General features: G+C 46.7%; 2 non-coding genes and 2 pseudogenes across 2 annotated transcripts; all 4 read left to right on the top strand.

The window, feature by feature from the left end:
- The first annotated feature begins 4833 nt into the window (after window positions 1-4833).
- On the top strand, window positions 4834-5026 carry LOC145986067 (U2 spliceosomal RNA). Its single transcript, XR_014441513.1, has one exon. It is a non-coding gene; the product is annotated as a U2 spliceosomal RNA (small nuclear RNA).
- Window positions 5027-6150: 1124 nt separating this feature from the next.
- On the top strand, window positions 6151-6255 carry LOC145986096 (U2 spliceosomal RNA; annotated as a pseudogene).
- A 6918-nt stretch (window positions 6256-13173) lies between these two features.
- Window positions 13174-13363, top strand: LOC145986077 (U2 spliceosomal RNA). Its single transcript, XR_014441523.1, has one exon. It is a non-coding gene; the product is annotated as a U2 spliceosomal RNA (small nuclear RNA).
- Window positions 13364-19255: 5892 nt separating this feature from the next.
- Window positions 19256-19360, top strand: LOC145986097 (U2 spliceosomal RNA; annotated as a pseudogene).
- Window positions 19361-19959: the final 599 nt, after the last annotated feature.

Here is a 19959-nt window from a genome sequence, read left to right on the forward strand (position 1 = left end):
ACTGTGACTCCCACGGCCAGGTAAGCTGTTGTTCACGTTCATTTTGACACTTTTTGCAATGAAACCCGACTCAGAGCAATCGTTCCCAAGGTGGATACCTCACGGTGCACAACTAAACCTTGGTCACTCACCGCTCGCGCCTGCGCAGCACGCGCCCGCGATGTCATCGATTGATCGGAACAGCGACAGATCCAGATCGCGGCACTCCAGCCGCGGAAGCACCTCCAGCCAGACGTCAGACGCTGCAAGTACCTCAGGACGGGCCGCTAACAGCTGCCCTTCGAGAACGCATCCACCAGGATTCGTCCGAACTTCAGATTGGGCCGCCATGGTTCCAGATGCACAACACCACGATCATGACTCGAGATCTGCATACAAGCTCATCATTGATGAACAACCCCAATTATCACACTGCCTGTCTGCTCCTCCACCACAGCAGCAGAGATCAACTGTTCGAACCAAGAACAACCCCACCAAGCGGGACAAGCCACAAGGGACTCCACTTGCTTCTTCCCTCGAAGGGAAGGACATCAAGGAAAATTCATCTCGGCCTAACAAGCGAACCAGACCGGAATACGACGCAGAAGGATACCAGCTCGTGCAGCACAAATCTGCCGGGAACGAAGATTCAGTCTTACCTCCGGCATTCACCGTCCAGACTTCAAACATGTTCGAAGGATTATCCAATTCCACCATCCAAGCACCCGATAAGGACAACCTTCACGATGACAACATGCAGGTCGAACCCGACGACCTGGACCTACCGCCCGCCACCCCAGGGATTCGGGTTCCACCTATCTTCGTCTATAACCAGGCAGAAGCAAATAGATTCGTAGGTGATGCCGTTGCTCGCACCGGCATTCACCCGCTACGAGTTCGCATCACCATGAACAACATTCGAATCCAGTGTCGCTGTAAAACAGACTTTGACAAACTTACTGCTTACATGCGAGAAAAACAAATCGAATTTGCAATTGCCCCTCAACGGCAAAATCGGCCGCTGAAAGTGGTACTTTACAACCTACCCATCGATTACAGCTGTGAGACGATTGTGCAGTCCCTTCGTGAACAGAACTTTGATGTTGAATCTGTCAAGCAGATGTACAAATATGACGCCAAGACAAATTCGCGGAAGCGAATGCCGCTATTTCTGGCCTCTCTCCATAGGGGCCCGAACTCATCAAGTGTATATAAAGTAGAGTTCATATCGTACTATCACGTACACATCGCACCTTATCAACAACCTTCCATCATTCAATGTTACCGTTGCCAACGGCTCGGGCATACCGCATCCTCTTGCAACGCCACCCCCAGATGTGTGAAGTGCGCGATGAATCATCCAACTGCCGAGTGCTCCAAAAAAGACCGCAAACGACCTGCAAAGTGCGTCAACTGTAATGGAGACCATCCCGCCAATTTCCGTGGATGCAAAGTGTTCATAGACATGGAACAATATAGACAGCGAAATCGTCAACCCACACCTTCTCAACCCACTCCAAGCACCTCGACCTCCGCCACAGCTCGCCCTGCTCAGATTCCTGCTGCACCTATCACAAGATCGCAGCCGCAATCCTATGCAGGGAGGGCACAAGCTGCGTTACGAGGCCAAACTAACAAACGACGAGAAGAAGAAGCTGCCTCCAATCAAGACTTCACCTCCTTCCTCGACACAATGTCCAAATGGAACCTCTCCAAAATCTGGACACATATTAAGAGGGGTCTGCAAAAACTTAGTCAGGCTTCGACTGGTATGAATATGATCACGGCAGTCATCCAAACATTGATCGAAATGCAAGAAGATGGCTGCTTTCAATAGACAATCGTACCTTACTCAAATGAACCTGCTCATCTTCAACGCTGACGGGATAAAAAACCAAACCCAGGAATTTAGTCAACTACTTAACTCCAAGAACATCACCGCAGCACTGATCAATGAAACACACCTCAAGCCTCATCTGGATTGGAGACTCCCTCATTACAGAATTTTTCGCCTAGATCGTCAAGGACAACAGAAAGGTGGATTAATGATACTGCTGCGCAAGGGCATTCCAGCCGCGCAAATAGCCACCCCTGTGATGACCTCCCTCGAAGTCCTGGCCATTCAACTCAAAACCAAAACCTCCGACCTCATCCTTGTCGCAGCCTACCGTTCACCGCGGGTGCCCTTCCACGAAGAGGACATCTTGCAACTAGAGACCCTTGGCCAACACGTAGTGATAGGGGGCGACATCAATGCCAAACATACTTCCTGGAACAGCAGAGTGGCTAACCCAGCTGGAAACAGACTTTATGCTCTTCTTCCGCAAACGGAGTTTTCCATCAGCGCTCCACTTGACCCCACCTTCTACCCAAGAGGACGTGGTCAACCAGATGTCTTAGATGTCGTCCTTACGAAAGGAGTCGGTTACAGCACCACACCCTACGTGGAAACAGATCTTCTTTCCGACCACCTGCCAGTCTTTGCTTCCATCGCACAGGGAGTTTATTGCCAGCGATTCCGTCCCCTCCTGGAACACATCACTGACTGGAACAACTTCCGTCGAGAAACACATCACCAACTCGACCTCAGTATCCCACTGCGATCCCCTCGGCAGATCGACATGGCTATTTTCCATTTTTCCAACGTACTGGTAGACGCCTGGAAGAGAAACACCCGCACGAAGCCTGACCCTGTGGCCACGACAGCATCCCCGGTGCTCTTCATCCTGCTGAAATTAACACGATGGGCGCGCCGAAGATGGCAGAGAACTCAATACTTGCCACATTATGCGGAATGGACCCTCATAGGAAGGCATCTTCACCAATTCCTTCTTCGGGATCGTGTTGCAAGATGGGACAACAAACTTCGCAACCTTTCACCAATGGATCCTTCCTTTTGGAAGCTGACGCGATCGCTGACCAGCAAGGATAAAGCGCCTCTTTCCGCAATCACCACACAACATGGTCCAGTCCTTGATCCTCAGGAGCAGGCCGAATTGATGGCTGACCACTTCGCCCAGAGTTTCACCCCCAACAGTGACTTGCGGGATGCCTCCACAACACGATTGGTAACTGAGGGACTACACTCCCTAAAACGCATGCCACTCGGTCTCGACGTGCCTCATGTCACCCCCCGAGAAGTGTATGCAACGACTCGTCTGCTGAAATCTCGCTCGGCCCCAGGCATCGATCGTGTTCCTGCAGAAGCGCTCAAACACCTGACAAGAAAAGGCTACGTGTTCTTAGCCAAACTCTTTACAAACATGCTTCGCCTTGGTTACTTCCCACGAGACTGGAAACTAGCAAAGGTAATCGCCATTCCTAAACCGGGTAAAAACCCGCAAGAACTGAACAACTATAGACCAATCAGCCTCCTGACCCATGTGGGGAAGACGTTCGAACGAGTACTTCGAACCAGACTGGCACACTTTTGCGACCTTCATCACCTGTTACCTGACCACCAATTTGGCTTCCGGTTACATCACGGTACAACGGAACAACTGTTACGTGTGGTGGATACAGTGGCGGTCAAACTCGACCGCAGACAGAAAGTACTAGGTCTCTTCATGGACGTGCAAAAGGCCTTTGACAGTGTGTGGCTCCACGGGCTTTTGTACAAACTCCACCGAATGCACATTCCGACCACATACTGTCAGATCTTGTCCAGTTTCCTCTTCGGGAGAAGTTTTGTTACCACGATTAACGGCCACCAGTCATCTTCGCGCCCCATTCTGGCCGGCGTTCCGCAAGGTGCAGTGCTTTCCCCTCTTCTGTTTGCACTCTACGCAGCTGACATTCCACCACCTGAAACAGGCATGCTAGCCACGTATGCCGACGATACGGCAGTATTTGTCTGGGACAAACGTCTTGAAAACTGCGAAGACAAACTGAAGAAGTACACCACCCGTTTTGAGAAATGGGCCACAAAATGGAAGATCAGGATAAACCCGGAGAAGAGCTTTGTTACGGTCTTCGGCTTGGGCCCCGTACCAGAACGAGCTCGAGTCACCCTCTTCAGACGCCGAGTGCCTCATCGTGATCAAGTGAAATATCTGGGTGTCCTCCTGGACAGACGACTGAAATTTGGACCTCACACAGATGCGGCCTGCAAGCGCGCACGCATGCGTCTTGGCTACCTATCTCCACTGCTACGTGCGCACACTCTTCCTTTTGCCACGCGCCTCCATGTGTTCACTTCGATGGTTCGGCCGATTCTACTCTATGCCAGCCCGGTATGGACCCAGATGGCACAGACCCACCACAACAAGATCCAGATTGTGCAGAACAGAGCGCTACGCATGATTGGGTCCTACCCCATGGACACCCGTATCACCCAGATTCATGATGATCTGCAATACCCAATGATAGAGGAGACGCTCCAAATCGCCAAACAACGTATATGGGCCAAGGTTCGAGCCCATACCAATCCCCTAATAAACTCCATCGGGACACTCCGCCCCCGACGGCGTAAGGTACCTCTACCTCGACCATGACACAGTGAACCACACTCAGATCCTAGGGAACCTAAGTAATCACTTCACATGGTTTTTTTAACAAATGTATACTATGTCCACTTGTGCTTGTAATCAAATTTCATGTAAATTATCTTGATTAATTCTTGTATATCTTGTATGTATTGTTGTTGTTAGTTGTATATGTTGGGCACATACCCACGACCTGTCTCCTGCGACAGTAGCAGGAAACACTAATGTAAGTGTAATTATCAATGTTCCTGTATTAAAAAACCCACATCCCAGTTCAAAAAAAACAATATGCTGGACATGAAAAGTCCTGACTTCGAAAAAAAAAAAAAAAAAAAAAAAAAAAAAAAAAAAAAAAAAAAAAATGAAACCCATCGCTTCTCGGCCTTTTGGCTAAGATCAAAGTGTAGTATCTGTTCTTATCAGCTTAATATCTGATACGACCTGCATTGCAGGTCCAGTATATTAAACTGATTTTTGGAAACAGGTGAGGCGGTCGTGGCTTGCCACACCCTCACCACCTGTCGGCCCGGCATTGCAGTACAGTCGGGAACGGCAGACCTTATCGAATGCAAAAAAAAACAAAAAAAAAACGATTTACCCAAAAATGTGTTTCATATTTTGGATTTGTGCAATGTTAATACATCGGATATTTAGTTGCCTACAGAACATGCGACATTTCCATTGAAAAGCTTATTCTACTTCTTTCACTTCCCTTTACGTCGCGTTACTACAATTTCGGATAATCGCGACGATGGATGGCAGGATGGAACATTTTCTATATTTACAACTTCCCTCTCTTCGTAACGCTTAACACTGACCACTCCAGCACAGAGGCTCGCCCACACATGAACCATATCCTCGATTTCTCTAGGTAATTTGCAATGTTCATTTGTCACTTTAGGTAAGGCGATTCACACATGCACACCTCAAATTGCCCTCTGTGTGCCTATCTTTCTTTCATATCACTTTTCTCCACAACCATTCGCAACGCTCAATACAGCGTCACAGCTTGTCTCCCGTTCGTTTAAACCCGTACCGAGGCATTCGCGGTGTGTGCAACGGGCACCTTTTGGTGGAACAATTTCGTTTCGCGAAATGTATCCACTTCTGCAATTTTACACGTTTTCCTCCTTATGTGGCCTCTTTTCTATTTCTGCAATACACACTTATATGAAAAGGTATTCCGTAAACCCACATGCGTTGCTTTTGAGTGGAAACGTTGTACACTGCGAAACGAGAGTCAAGTTGGGCCAATGCTACCTACATTCCCCGATGGGCGCATTTCATTCTATTTACTGCAATCCAGAAATATTAGCAGCTTGGGCGTCCAATGGCGGGAAACCAGTGACGACTCTACGATCGTGCGCCAGTGCGGGAAAATCCACGCTGCGCGAGGGAATTTCTCAGAGCACCGGAAACGGAACCTGTTTGCTAGCCATTGGTATAAGTACCTGGCCCTCAAAAAGTGTCACTCCAGATCACTTCCTTTCCTCACCCTGACAAATTGTGGTGCATATCGACAAATCTCACATATCAATTAAATGTGTCCTTCTGGGCTGCGTTTAAATACATGTTCACTTGTGATCAGAAATCTTGTGATAAATCTGCAGGGTCAACGGAACTGTGACTCCCACGGCCAGGTAAGCTGTTGTTCACGTTCATTTTGACACTTTTTGCAATGAAACCCATCGCTTCTCGGCCTTTTGGCTAAGATCAAAGTGTAGTATCTGTTCTTATCAGCTTAATTATTAATAACGGGCTACACTTTGATATTTTTTGGCATATACTTAAAAGAGACGGGCCTTGGCTGAACAGTCTCTAACTGCGTATTTTTTGTCTTTTAGCTTATATTCGTGTTTTCTCTGTTATAGTACTTGAAGAAAAGTTGACTGCCATTCAGCAGGTGCCAGCCCTCATCTCGCCGAAATACTCCAGAGGCGTACCATCCAGCGGAGATCCAGCCCCCGTTCTTCCGAGGTTCCAGAGGCGAGCTGGCCCTGACTGGTAGAGGTGGACTGCCATCCAGCAGGGAACCAGCCCCTGTCCCGCCGAAGCTCCTGAGGCGTACCATCCAGCGGGGATCCAGCCCCCGTTCTTCCGAGGTTCCAGAGGCGTGCTGAGGCGTACCATCCAGCGGGTATCCAGCCCCCGTTCTTCCGAGGTTCCAGAGGCGTGCTGAGGCGTACCATCCAGCGGGGTTCCAGCCCCTGTGCCGCCGAAGCTCCAGGGGCGTACCATCCAGCGGGGATTCAGCCCCCGTTCTTCCGAGGTTCCAGAGGTGTGCTGAGGCGTACCATCCAGCGGGGAACCAGCACCCGTATCGCCGAAGCTCTGGAGGAGTACCATCCAGCAGGGAACCAGCCCCTGTCCCGCCGAAGCTCCTGAGGCGTACCATCCAGCGGGGATCCAGCCCCCGTTCTTCCGAGATTCCAGAGGCGTGCTGAGGAGTACCATCCAGCGGGGTTCCAGCCCCTGTGCCGCCGAAGCTCCAGGGGCGTTCCATCCAGCGGGGATTCAGCCCCCGTTCTTCCGAGGTTTCAGAGGCGTGCTGAGGCGTACCATCCAGCGGGGAACCAGCACCCGTATCGCCGAAGCTCTGGAGGAGTACCATCCAGCAGGGAGCCAGCCCCCGTTTCGCCGAAGTTTCAGGGACGTGCCAGCCCCTGATAGGAGGGGTGGACTGCCATCCGGCGGGGAGCCAGCTCCGACCATAGGAGGTGGACTGCGATCCAGTGAGGAGCCAGTCCGTGTCATTCTGGGGTGTGTTGCCTAGGTCTGGGGCATACCAGCGAAGGCCGCTTCCAGCAGTGAACTTGCCCTGTCAAGAGATTTGGCCTCTGTTACCTTGAAGACTGCAGCGGGACTTAATGGCGGACTGGACCGGACCGATGATGAAGATCCCATCTTTAAGAGCGGGTATAGTTATCGTTTATAACTAAGAACTATAATATTCTTATTTTGTTGTTCTAATATGTCTGTTAGCTCGTGTCGATCAACAATGGAAGAGGATAGTGTGATTCTTGAAATTCCTCTTCCTTCTACATTTAAATGCACCAAATGCTTTACTAATATTGCTAGTGGCTCTGCCAAAAGGGGTACCTTCGGTGAATATAAAACTCACAATGACCTATATAAACATGTCAAAAAATACCATAAAGGTACTTTGCTGACCTTTAAATGTTCGAAATGTGGGTTACTATTTGACTTATTAAAACAAGGAAAATCACACTTTAAGGTCTGTAAAAGCTCATGTGAAGAGTGTGTTAGTGATAGTCCCCTAGGTGTAGTTGAAGATTTGGTAGTCGAGAATAATGTGACTATTAATGATACTTTAAGCATTACGGGTAATAAAAGCTATGTAGGGATGATCAACGGAAGCTTACTGTTTGAGGACAATAACGAGTTCTTGACTGTTAATGACGATGACGATAACCCGTCTGATACTCATTTGCTTGACAAGGAGAATTTAGTTGTTGCCACCTCTACCCCTATCCCAATTCAAGTTACCGGGATCGAAGGCAATAGCAAAGATATTGCGTTGTGGAGTCGTCCTCTGGACTCTAGTAAACTGGTGACCATCCCAGAAGCCCAGGACATCAGTGATGCTCAGCTGGATGGCTACCTTTCGGACTCTCTAGAGGGACCCATCATCCAGTCGGACCCCAACCCACCAGAATTGAGGCAAGTCACTTATAACGACCATGATGTAGAAACCACGAGTAGCGGAGTTAGGGTCAATGGTGAAAATTTCAGGATTATAAATGAAACATTTGGTTCTAGTACGGATTATGTTTATCCTGATGACTCTAACAATGTGCCTCCCTTTAATGCCCCAGGTGCTCAGACTTACACTGTTGAAGAGACCGGTTTGATTGATTTAGAGTTGGATGTTGTGACCAACTGGGTTTCATCTAGTAATAATTTGGGCTCTAATCAGTGCTCCGAGAGGGCGCATGATATGGATCAGCTGGATGGCTGCCTCTCTGACTCTCTAGAGGGACCCATCATCCAGTCGGACCCCAACCCATCAGAATTGAGGCAAGTCACTTATAACGATCATAATGTAGAAACCACGAGTAGTGGAGTTAGGGTCAATGGTGAAAAGTTCAGGATTATAAATGAAACATTTGGTTCTAGTACGGATAATGTTTATCCTGATGACTCTAACAATGTGTCTCCCTTTAATGCCTCTGGTGTTCAGACTTATACTGTTGAAGAGACCGGTTTGATTGATATAGAGTTGGATGTTGTGACCAACCGGGTCTCATCTAGTAATAATTTGGGCTCTAATCAGTGTTCCGAGAGGGCGCTTGATATGGATTTGAACCTCTCTCTCTCCCCTCTAGCTAATTCTTCACAGGCCACTGCTATTGATCAGACTTTACAGGGGGAAATTATGGTCGTTGACGGAGAGGAATACATAATCCTTGATGAATTTATTGCTGCTCCGGAATCTGCCCCTTTAATTGACCGACCAGCTGACATAAGGAATGACAATGAAATAAAGCTAACCAACTTCCAATCCCATTGGTTGACATTGCTGAGAGAGGCTGTTGATTTTGAAGACTTTGAGGTGACTGTCGATGGTCTTATATTGGCTATGAAACCCAAGTCAAATGAAATTAATCAGCCTCAAAATAATAACAACAGCAGTAGGTCTACTCATACCAGCTATGTACACCCGAGAGCTAATCCTTCTGCCCAAAGATCCAACATTAGAGACGGAAGGTTTAATCGGCGTAATAATGGCCCTAGATTTGATGCTCAGAAGGCTTCCAAAATACAAAAATTATTTAGAGTGAACAAAAAGAAAGCGGTTAACTCCATCCTAAATCAATCCTCACAATATTGTGAGGTTGAAGCTGCCGAGATTCAGAAGCACTTTGAAGATCTCTTTAAAAGTAAAAGGATGGTTAATCTGGACTTACCTGATAATTTAAACTCAGAAGAAGGTAATGAGCCGTCTGACGAGGGTGAGGAAGTGTGTGACGATAACAATGACATGTCTCTCAGACCAATTACTTGCGATGAAGTTAGAAAAAGACTTGGTAAAACTGCAAATACCAGTCCTGGGCCTGATGGGGTTTCTTATGCTGCTCTGAAGAAGTATGATTCGGGCTGTATTGTACTGACATACATCTTTAATAGATGTCTGAACGCGAATCGTATTCCTGCCAGCTGGAAGAAATCAAACACGGTATTAGTTTACAAAAAGGGTGATAAGCAGATCTTGGATAATTGGCGTCCGATTACACTTGGCAACACCATTTCGAAACTTTATGCTGGTGTCATTTCAGATCGAATTTCTCAATTCTGTGAAAGGAATGAAATTCTCTCAGGTGTTCAGAAAGGGTTTCGGCCTTATGAGGGATGTGTTGAGCATAACTTCATTATACAGGCTGCTATCAATGACGCACGGAGAAATAACAAAGAGGTGGTGGTAGCTTGGCTCGACTTGGCGAATGCCTTTAACTCGGTCCCTCATAAGCACATCCTAGATAGCCTACGTAAATTTGGTTTTCCTGATCGTATCTTAACTATCATTAAGGATATGTACTCTAATTCTACCACTCGAATTAGAAGTAGTACTGGGTATACCAAGGACATTCCAATCTCTGCTGGGGTTAAACAGGGCTGTCCTCTTAGCCCTGTCCTTTTTAATATCGCTATGGAGTCTATTATTAGTCAGTTAACTTCTGTTAGTGACTCTCATGGCTACAAACTTCTTGGTGATTCATACTCATGTTTAGCATATGCCGACGACCTAGTCGTCATTGCTAAATCATCCGCTTTGATGCAGGAATTGCTAACCGTAGCTCATAAAACAGCTGATTCCATCGGTTTGAAGTTTAAACCTCCAAAATGCGCATCTTTACATGTCAACTGTAAAGGTAAAAGAAGAGTAGAGGGTTCTACTTTTCTCCTTGGAGGTAACCCTATGAGGGTTCTGAAGGAGGGGGAAATATATTGCTATTTGGGAATCCCGGCAGGTTTCAAATCAAATTCAAGTCCGGATGAAACCCTAATTAAAGCCACGGAAGACCTGCAGAAAATAGATGTTAGTCTTCTTGCCCCGTGGCAAAAAATTGATGCAATAAGGTCCTTCATTTTGCCTCGCTTTCAGCATTCTCTTAGGGGTTCACTTATAATGAAAAAGAACTTCAGAGAAATTGACTCGGCTTTGAAGCGACTGGTTAAGAAGTGGCTTAACTTGCCAGCTCGGGCTAGTCCCGAAATAGTTTTTATGTCCACGGATAAGGGTGGTGCTGGCATTCTGCCCCTGAGTGAACTGGTTGATATTTCGGGCATTGTCCGTGCATATAGATTGCTGACGACTCCTGATGTGAATGTCCAAAGAGTGGCATTGGGTGAATTGAAGAGTGTGGTAAGAAGGAAAATTAGGAAGGATCCCTCATGGTCTGAGTTGACTGATTACTTGAATGGCAGGAATGATGAGGAGTTTTCCAGAGATGGAGGTGATACTTCTTCTACCTGGTCCTACTGCAGAAAGTCAACTGTGTTACTGAAGAAGCAATTCAACATTGAATGGTCGTTCAATAACAACAGAAATTCCCTGGAGATTAGATTTACTTGTCCCTCTAGTGGAAACAAAATAATTGTTGATGAATCTTCACGTGGCTATTTACAATCAATGCTCAGAAAAGCTGCTCAAGAGTTTTACTTGGTTAAAATCAAAAAGAAGCCTGACCAAGGAAAAGTAATGGACATTTCTTCAGCCTCCTACTTCTCCAATCACTTTGTTAGGGAGGGTAAATATACCCGCTTTGCAGATTGGAGATTTATACACCAGGCTCGTCTGGGAACCGTAAAATTAAATGGTACTACTAGATACGGACAAGGAGATAAAAGGTGTAGGCGATGTGGGTACGCTGTCGAAACTTTGCCTCATGTGATCAACCACTGCAGACTTCATTCTGCTGCATGGCAGCTGCGCCACAATGCAATTCAAGAGCGTATAGCTAAAGCGATTGCATCCAAATTCTCCATCATTAATATTAATAAAAGAGTTGAGGGGTGCAATAGCACACTAAGGCCTGACATAGTTGCATATTCTAATGAGAAAAAGTCGTGTCACATTGTGGATGTAGCTGTACCATTTGACAACAGGAAGGAATCTCTTGAAGCTGTTCGAATGCTTAAACAACTAAAATACGAATCGCTTGCTGACCAACTTATTGCAAAAGGGTGGCGGGTCACATGTGATGCTCTAGTTGTTGGAGCCCTTGGAACATGGGACCCGGCCAACGATAGTATTATTAGAGCATTGGGCATTAGTGATCGATACTCAGGCCTAATGAAGAGGCTTATTGTGAGCGACACTATTAAATGGTCCAGGGATATTTTTATTGAGCATATAACAGGGGCTAGACAGTACTAAGATTTTACCTTCCTACCTGTTGAACTCTTGAAGTATAATTACTGACGATTTCATTAACTGGTGACTTGTTTTGTGTAAGTAGTAGTAGATTGACTTTACCAGTCTTAAACCTGATATGACCTATATCCTACCGAGCATGTTACCGGGAAGCTGTAATATTGGACTGGCCCTGTAGGATATTAATGTTAGCCTTTTGTTTTATCTTGGCCAATCGGTTATTAATGAATTATATGCTAATAAATGTAAATTAGCTATATTTTAAATATTGTAAGCGGCCTTACTGATTAAGGGTTGTTTGAATATTTCAAGTAGTGGACCTATAACTTTTATATAATTTTAATTATAATTTAACGTTTGTATATTATTATATGTCCATGGCATGATTGAATTTTATTTGGTTAAAGGCCACTATATTCATTTAATTATTGGATTATATTCTGCTCAAAGTCTATGCAACTGCAAATCATATTGTATTTTATTTGTTTTTCGGTGTCTTTGAGTTTATTATCTACTTGTGAATTTCCACTTATTGTGTTACAAATGAATTGTATGCAATGAATGCAAATTTACTTTATTTAATGATGTAAACTGCCTTTATGATGAACAGTCGTATGATTATTGTATTTTAAATTGAGTGATCCTATATCATAGGATGGAGGATAGTCATTTACTAATGGCTCTGTAATTATTGTATGTCAAACTAAGTAGAGTTATTATCGTGATTATACGTTACTTAATATTCTGGATTAATTTTTTAGAAATATATTCACCTGACACATGACTCTTATGGTTATCATACGGCCAATTTGTTATGTATATGGTCCCGCAACGATATATCTAATGCTGTACACTTATGCAATTGCTAAATCTTATTGGTTTTAACTTGCCTTTAGTGTTTTTGAATATTTGATCTAAGGTTGAAGTCTCGCTTGCTTATTTTATGGTTGTATCTTATGAGATTATTTAGTATAGCATACGTTGTCATCTTTGAAGATTGACAAATTTAACTCCTAGTTGTAGTGGGGTTAATGTTCATATGTTAAATTTGAACTATTTAAGCGTATGAGGCATAAACTCAAATGGTTTATGAATATTTAGCGATACTCATATTGGTTATACTGGATATGTTATGAATTGATGACGTAGTTAATGAACTTGAACTTGATCTTCTAATTCAATAATTGATTTGTATTTTACAATACCTGATTTTGATTGGATTTTATAACTCTGTCCTAATATTATGTCTATACTGCCAGCTAAGGCTGTGCAACTTGAAATCTCATTTTAAAATAGGTGAGCTGTATATTCTGAACTTCGTTCAGCATTTTCTGTAATAAAGTTTTTTTATCTGTTCTTATCAGCTTAATATCTGATACGACCTGCATTGCAGGTCCAGTATATTAAACTGATTTTTGGAAACAGGTGAGGCGGTCGTGGCTTGCCACACCCTCACCACCTGTCGGCCCGGCATTGCAGTACAGTCGGGAACGGCAGACCTTATCGAATGCAAAAAAAAAAAAAAAAAAAACGATTTACCCAAAAATGTGTTTCATATTTTGGATTTGTGCAATGTTAATACATCGGATATTTAGTTGCCTACAGAACATGCGACATTTCCATTGAAAAGCTTATTCTACTTCTTTCACTTCCCTTTACGTCGCGTTACTACAATTTCGGATAATCGCGACGATGGATGGCAGGATGGAACATTTTCTATATTTACAACTTCCCTCTCTTCGTAACGCTTAACACTGACCACTCCAGCACAGAGGCTCGCCCACACATGAACCATATCCTCGATTTCTCTAGGTAATTTGCAATGTTCATTTGTCACTTTAGGTAAGGCGATTCACACATGCACACCTCAAATTGCCCTCTGTGTGCCTATCTTTCTTTCATATCACTTTTCTCCACAACCATTCGCAACGCTCAATACAGCGTCACAGCTTGTCTCCCGTTCGTTTAAACCCGTACCGAGGCATTCGCGGTGTGTGCAACGGGCACCTTTTGGTGGAACAATTTCGTTTCGCGAAATGTATCCACTTCTGCAATTTTACACGTTTTCCTCCTTATGTGGCCTCTTTTCTATTTCTGCAATACACACTTATATGAAAAGGTATTCCGTAAACCCACATGCGTTGCTTTTGAGTGGAAACGTTGTACACTGCGAAACGAGAGTCAAGTTGGGCCAATGCTACCTACATTCCCCGATGGGCGCATTTCATTCTATTTACTGCAATCCAGAAATATTAGCAGCTTGGGCGTCCAATGGCGGGAAACCAGTGACGACTCTACGATCGTGCGCCAGTGCGGGAAAATCCACGCTGCGCGAGGGAATTTCTCAGAGCACCGGAAACGGAACCTGTTTGCTAGCCATTGGTATAAGTACCTGGCCCTCAAAAAGTGTCACTCCAGATCACTTCCTTTCCTCACCCTGACAAATTGTGGTGCATATCGACAAATCTCACATATCAATTAAATGTGTCCTTCTGGGCTGCGTTTAAATACATGTTCACTTGTGATCAGAAATCTTGTGATAAATCTGCAGGGTCAACGGAACTGTGACTCCCACGGCCAGGTAAGCTGTTGTTCACGTTCATTTTGACACTTTTTGCAATGAAACCCCCTCAGAGCAATCGTTCCCAAGGTGGATACCTCACGGTGCACAACTAAACCTTGGTCACTCACCGCTCGCGCCTGCGCAGCACGCGCCCGCGATGTCATCGATTGATCGGAACAGCGACAGATCCAGATCGCGGCACTCCAGCCGCGGAAGCACCTCCAGCCAGACGTCAGACGCTGCAAGTACCTCAGGACGGGCCGCTAACAGCTGCCCTTCGAGAACGCATCCACCAGGATTCGTCCGAACTTCAGATTGGGCCGCCATGGTTCCAGATGCACAACACCAAGATCATGACTCGAGATCTGCATACAAGCTCATCATTGATGAACAACCCCAATTATCACACTGCCTGTCTGCTCCTCCACCACAGCAGCAGAGATCAACTGTTCGAACCAAGAACAACCCCACCAAGCGGGACAAGCCACAAGGGACTCCACTTGCTTCTTCCCTCGAAGGGAAGGACATCAAGGAAAATTCATCTCGGCCTAACAAGCGAACCAGACCGGAATACGACGCAGAAGGATACCAGCTCGTGCAGCACAAATTTGCCGGGAACGAAGATTCAGTCTTACCACCGGCATTCACCGTCCAGACTTCAAACATGTTCGAAGGATTATCCAATTCCACCATCCAAGCACCCGATAAGGACAACCTTCACGATGACAACATGCAGGTCGAACCCGACGACCTGGACCTACCGCCCGCCACCCCAGGGATTCGGGTTCCACCTATCTTCGTCTATAACCAGGCAGAAGCAAATAGATTCGTAGGTGATGCCGTTGCTCGCACCGGCATTCACCCGCTACGAGTTCGCATCACCATGAACAACATTCGAATCCAGTGTCGCTGTAAAACAGACTTTGACAAACTTACTGCTTACATGCGAGAAAAACAAATCGAATTTGCAATTGCCCCTCAACGGCAAAATCGGCCGCTGAAAGTGGTACTTTACAACCTACCCATCGATTACAGCTGTGAGACGATTGTGCAGTCCCTTCGTGAACAGAACTTTGATGTTGAATCTGTCAAGCAGATGTACAAATATGACGCCAAGACAAATTCGCGGAAGCGAATGCCGCTATTTCTAGCCTCTCTCCATAGGGGCCCGAACTCATCAAGTGTATATAAAGTAGAGTTCATATCGTACTATCACGTACACATCGCACCTTATCAACAACCTTCCATCATTCAATGTTACCGTTGCCAACGGCTCGGGCATACCGCATCCTCTTGCAACGCCACCCCCAGATGTGTGAAGTGCGCGATGAATCATCCAACTGCCGAGTGCTCCAAAAAAGACCGCAAACGACCTGCAAAGTGCGTCAACTGTAATGGAGACCATCCCGCCAATTTCCGTGGATGCAAAGTGTTCATAGACATGGAACAATATAGACAGCGAAATCGTCAACCCACACCTTCTCAACCCACTCCAAGCACCTCGACCTCCGCCGCAGCTCGCCCTGCTCAGATTCCTGCTGCACCTATCACAAGATCGCAGCCGCAATCCTATGCAGGGAGGGCACAAGCTGCGTTACGAGGCCAAACTAACAAACGACGAGAAGAAGAAGCTGCCTCCAATCAAGACTTCACCTCCTTCCTCGACACAATGTCCAAATGGAACCTCTCCAAAATCTGGACACATATTAAGAGGGGTCTGCAAAAACTTAGTCAGGCTTCGACTGGTATGAATATGATCACGGCAGTCATCCAAACATTGATCGAAATGCAAGAAGATGGCTGCTTTCAATAGACAATCGTACCTTACTCAAATGAACCTGCTCATCTTCAACGCTGACGGGATAAAAAACCAAACCCAGGAATTTAGTCAACTACTTAACTCCAAGAACATCACCGCAGCACTGATCAATGAAACACACCTCAAGCCTCATCTGGATTGGAGACTCCCTCATTACAGAATTTTTCGCCTAGATCGTCAAGGACAACAGAAAGGTGGATTAATGATACTGCTGCGCAAGGGCATTCCAGCCGCGCAAATAGCCACCCCTGTGATGACCTCCCTCGAAGTCCTGGCCATTCAACTCAAAACCAAAACCTCCGACCTCATCCTTGTCGCAGCCTACCGTTCACCGCGGGTGCCCTTCCACGAAGAGGACATCTTGCAACTAGAGACCCTTGGCCAACACGTAGTGATCGGGGGCGACATCAATGCCAAACATACTTCCTGGAACAGCAGAGTGGCTAACCCAGCTGGAAACAGACTTTATGCTCTTCTTCCGCAAACGGAGTTTTCCATCAGCGCTCCACTTGACCCCACCTTCTACCCAAGAGGACGTGGTCAACCAGATGTCTTAGATGTCGTCCTTACGAAAGGAGTCGGTTACAGCACCACACCCTACGTGGAAACAGATCTTCTTTCCGACCACCTGCCAGTCTTTGCTTCCATCGCACAGGGAGTTTATTGCCAGCGATTCCGTCCCCTCCAGGAACACATCACTGACTGGAACAACTTCCGTCGAGAAACACATCACCAACTCGACCTCAGTATCCCACTGCGATCCCCTCGGCAGATCGACATGGCTATTTTCCATTTTTCCAACGTACTGGTAGACGCCTGGAAGAGAAACACCCGAACGAAGCCTGACCCTGTGGCCACGACAGCATCCCCGGTGCTCTTCATCCTGCTGAAATTAACACGATGGGCGCGCCGAAGATGGCAGAGAACTCAATACTTGCCACATTATGCGGAATGGACCCTCATAGGAAGGCATCTTCACCAATTCCTTCTTCGGGATCGTGTTGCAAGATGGGACAACAAACTTCGCAACCTTTCACCAATGGATCCTTCCTTTTGGAAGCTGACGCGATCGCTGACCAGCAAGGATAAAGCGCCTCTTTCCGCAATCACCACACAACATGGTCCAGTCCTTGATCCTCAGGAGCAGGCCGAATTGATGGCTGACCACTTCGCCCAGAGTTTCACCCCCAACAGTGACTTGCGGGATGCCTCCACAACACGTTTGGTAACTGAGGGACTACACTCCCTAAAACGCATGCCACTCGGTCTCGACGTGCCTCATGTCACCCCCCGAGAAGTGTATGCAACGACTCGTCTGCTGAAATCTCGCTCGGCCCCAGGCATCGATCGTGTTCCTGCAGAAGCGCTCAAACACCTGACAAGAAAAGGCTACGTGTTCTTAGCCAAACTCTTCACAAACATGCTTCGCCTTGGTTACTTCCCACGAGACTGGAAACTAGCAAAGGTAATCGCCATTCCTAAACCGGGTAAAAACCCGCAAGAACTGAACAACTATAGACCAATCAGCCTCCTGACCCATGTGGGGAAGACGTTCGAACGAGTACTTCGAACCAGACTGGCACACTTTTGCGACCTTCATCACCTGTTACCTGACCACCAATTTGGCTTCCGGTTACATCACGGTACAACGGAACAACTGTTACGTGTGGTGGATACAGTGGCGGTCAAACTCGACCGCAGACAGAAAGTACTAGGTCTCTTCATGGACGTGCAAAAGGCCTTTGACAGTGTGTGGCTCCACGGGCTTTTGTACAAACTCCACCGAATGCACATTCCGACCACATACTGTCAGATCTTGTCCAGTTTCCTCTTCGGGAGAAGTTTTGTTACCACGATTAACGGCCACCAGTCATCTTCGCGCCCCATTCTGGCCGGCGTTCCGCAAGGTGCAGTGCTTTCCCCTCTTCTGTTTGCACTCTACGCAGCTGACATTCCACCACCTGAAACAGGCATGCTAGCCACGTATGCCGACGATACGGCAGTATTTGTCTGGGACAAACGTCTTGAAAACTGCGAAGACAAACTGAAGAAGTACACCACCCGTTTTGAGAAATGGGCCACAAAATGGAAGATCAGGATAAACCCGGAGAAGAGCTTTGTTACGGTCTTCGGCTTGGGCCCCGTACCAGAACGAGCTCGAGTCACCCTCTTCAGACGCCGAGTGCCTCATCGTGATCAAGTGAAATATCTGGGTGTCCTCCTGGACAGACGACTGAAATTTGGACCTCACACAGATGCGGCCTGTAAGCGCGCACGCATGCGTCTTGGCTACCTATCTCCACTGCTACGTGCGCACACTCTTCCTTTTGCCACGCGCCTCCATGTGTTCACTTCGATGGTTCGGCCGATTCTACTCTATGCCAGCCCGGTATGGACCCAGATGGCACAGACCCACCACAACAAGATCCAGATTGTGCAGAACAGAGCGCTACGCATGATTGGGTCCTACCCCATGGACACCCGTATCACCCAGATTCATGATGATCTGCAATACCCAATGATAGAGGAGACGCTCCAAATCGCCAAACAACGTATATGGGCCAAGGTTCGAGCCCATACCAATCCCCTAATAAACTCCATCGGGACACTCCGCCCCCGACGGCGTAAGGTCCCTCTACCTCGACCATGACACAGTGAACCACACTCAGATCCTAGGGAACCTAAGAAATCACTTCACATGGTTTTTTTTTTTTAACAACTGTATACTCTGTGCACTTGTGCTTGTAATCAAATTTCATGAAAATTATCTTGATTAATTCTTGTATATCTTGTATGTGTTGTTGTTGTTAGTTGTATATGTTGGGCACATACCCACGACCTGTCTCCTGCGACAGTAGCAGGAAACACTAATGAAAAAGTGTAATTATCAATGTTCCTGTACATATTCACTATGTAAAAAACCCACATCCCAGTTCAAAAATACAATATGCTGGACATGAAAAGTCCTGACTTCGAAAAAAAAAAAAAAAAAAAAAAAAAAAAAAATGAAACCCATCGCTTCTCGGCCTTTTGGCTAAGATCAAAGTGTAGTATCTGTTCTTATCAGCTTAATTATTAATAACGGGCTACACTTTGATATTTTTTGGCATATACTTAAAAGAGACGGGCCTTGGCTGAACAGTCTCTAACTGCGTATTTTTTGTCTTTTAGCTTACATTCGTGTTTTCTCTGTTATAGTACTTGAAGAAAAGTTGACTGCCATTCAGCAGGTGCCAGCCCTCATCTCGCCGAAATACTCCAGAGGCGTACCATCCAGCGGAGATCCAGCCCTCGTTCTTTCGAGGTTCCAGAGGCGAGCTGGCCCTGACTGGTAGAGGTGGACTGCCATCCAGCAGGGAACCAGCCCCTGTCCCGCCGAAGCTCCTGAGGCGTACCATCCAGCGGGGATCCAGCCCCCGTTCTTCCGAGGTTCCAGAGTCGTGCTGAGGCGTACCATCCAGCGGGTATCCAGCCCCCGTTCTTCCGAGGTTCTAGAGGCGTGCTGAGGCGTACCATCCAGCGGGGTTCCAGCCCCTGTGCCGCCGAAGCTCCAGGGGCGTACCATCCAGCGGGGATTCAGCCCCCGTTCTTCCGAGGTTCCAGAGGTGTGCTGAGGCGTACCATCCAGCGGGGAACCAGCACCCGTATCGCCGAAGCTCTGGAGGAGTACCATCCAGCAGGGAACCAGCCCCTGTCCCGCCGAAGCTCCTGAGGCGTA

Source organism: Lepisma saccharinum, chromosome 3, assembly GCF_977018435.1.
Source record: "Lepisma saccharinum chromosome 3, izLepSacc3.1, whole genome shotgun sequence".
Classification (NCBI taxonomy): domain Eukaryota; kingdom Metazoa; phylum Arthropoda; class Insecta; order Zygentoma; family Lepismatidae; genus Lepisma; species Lepisma saccharinum.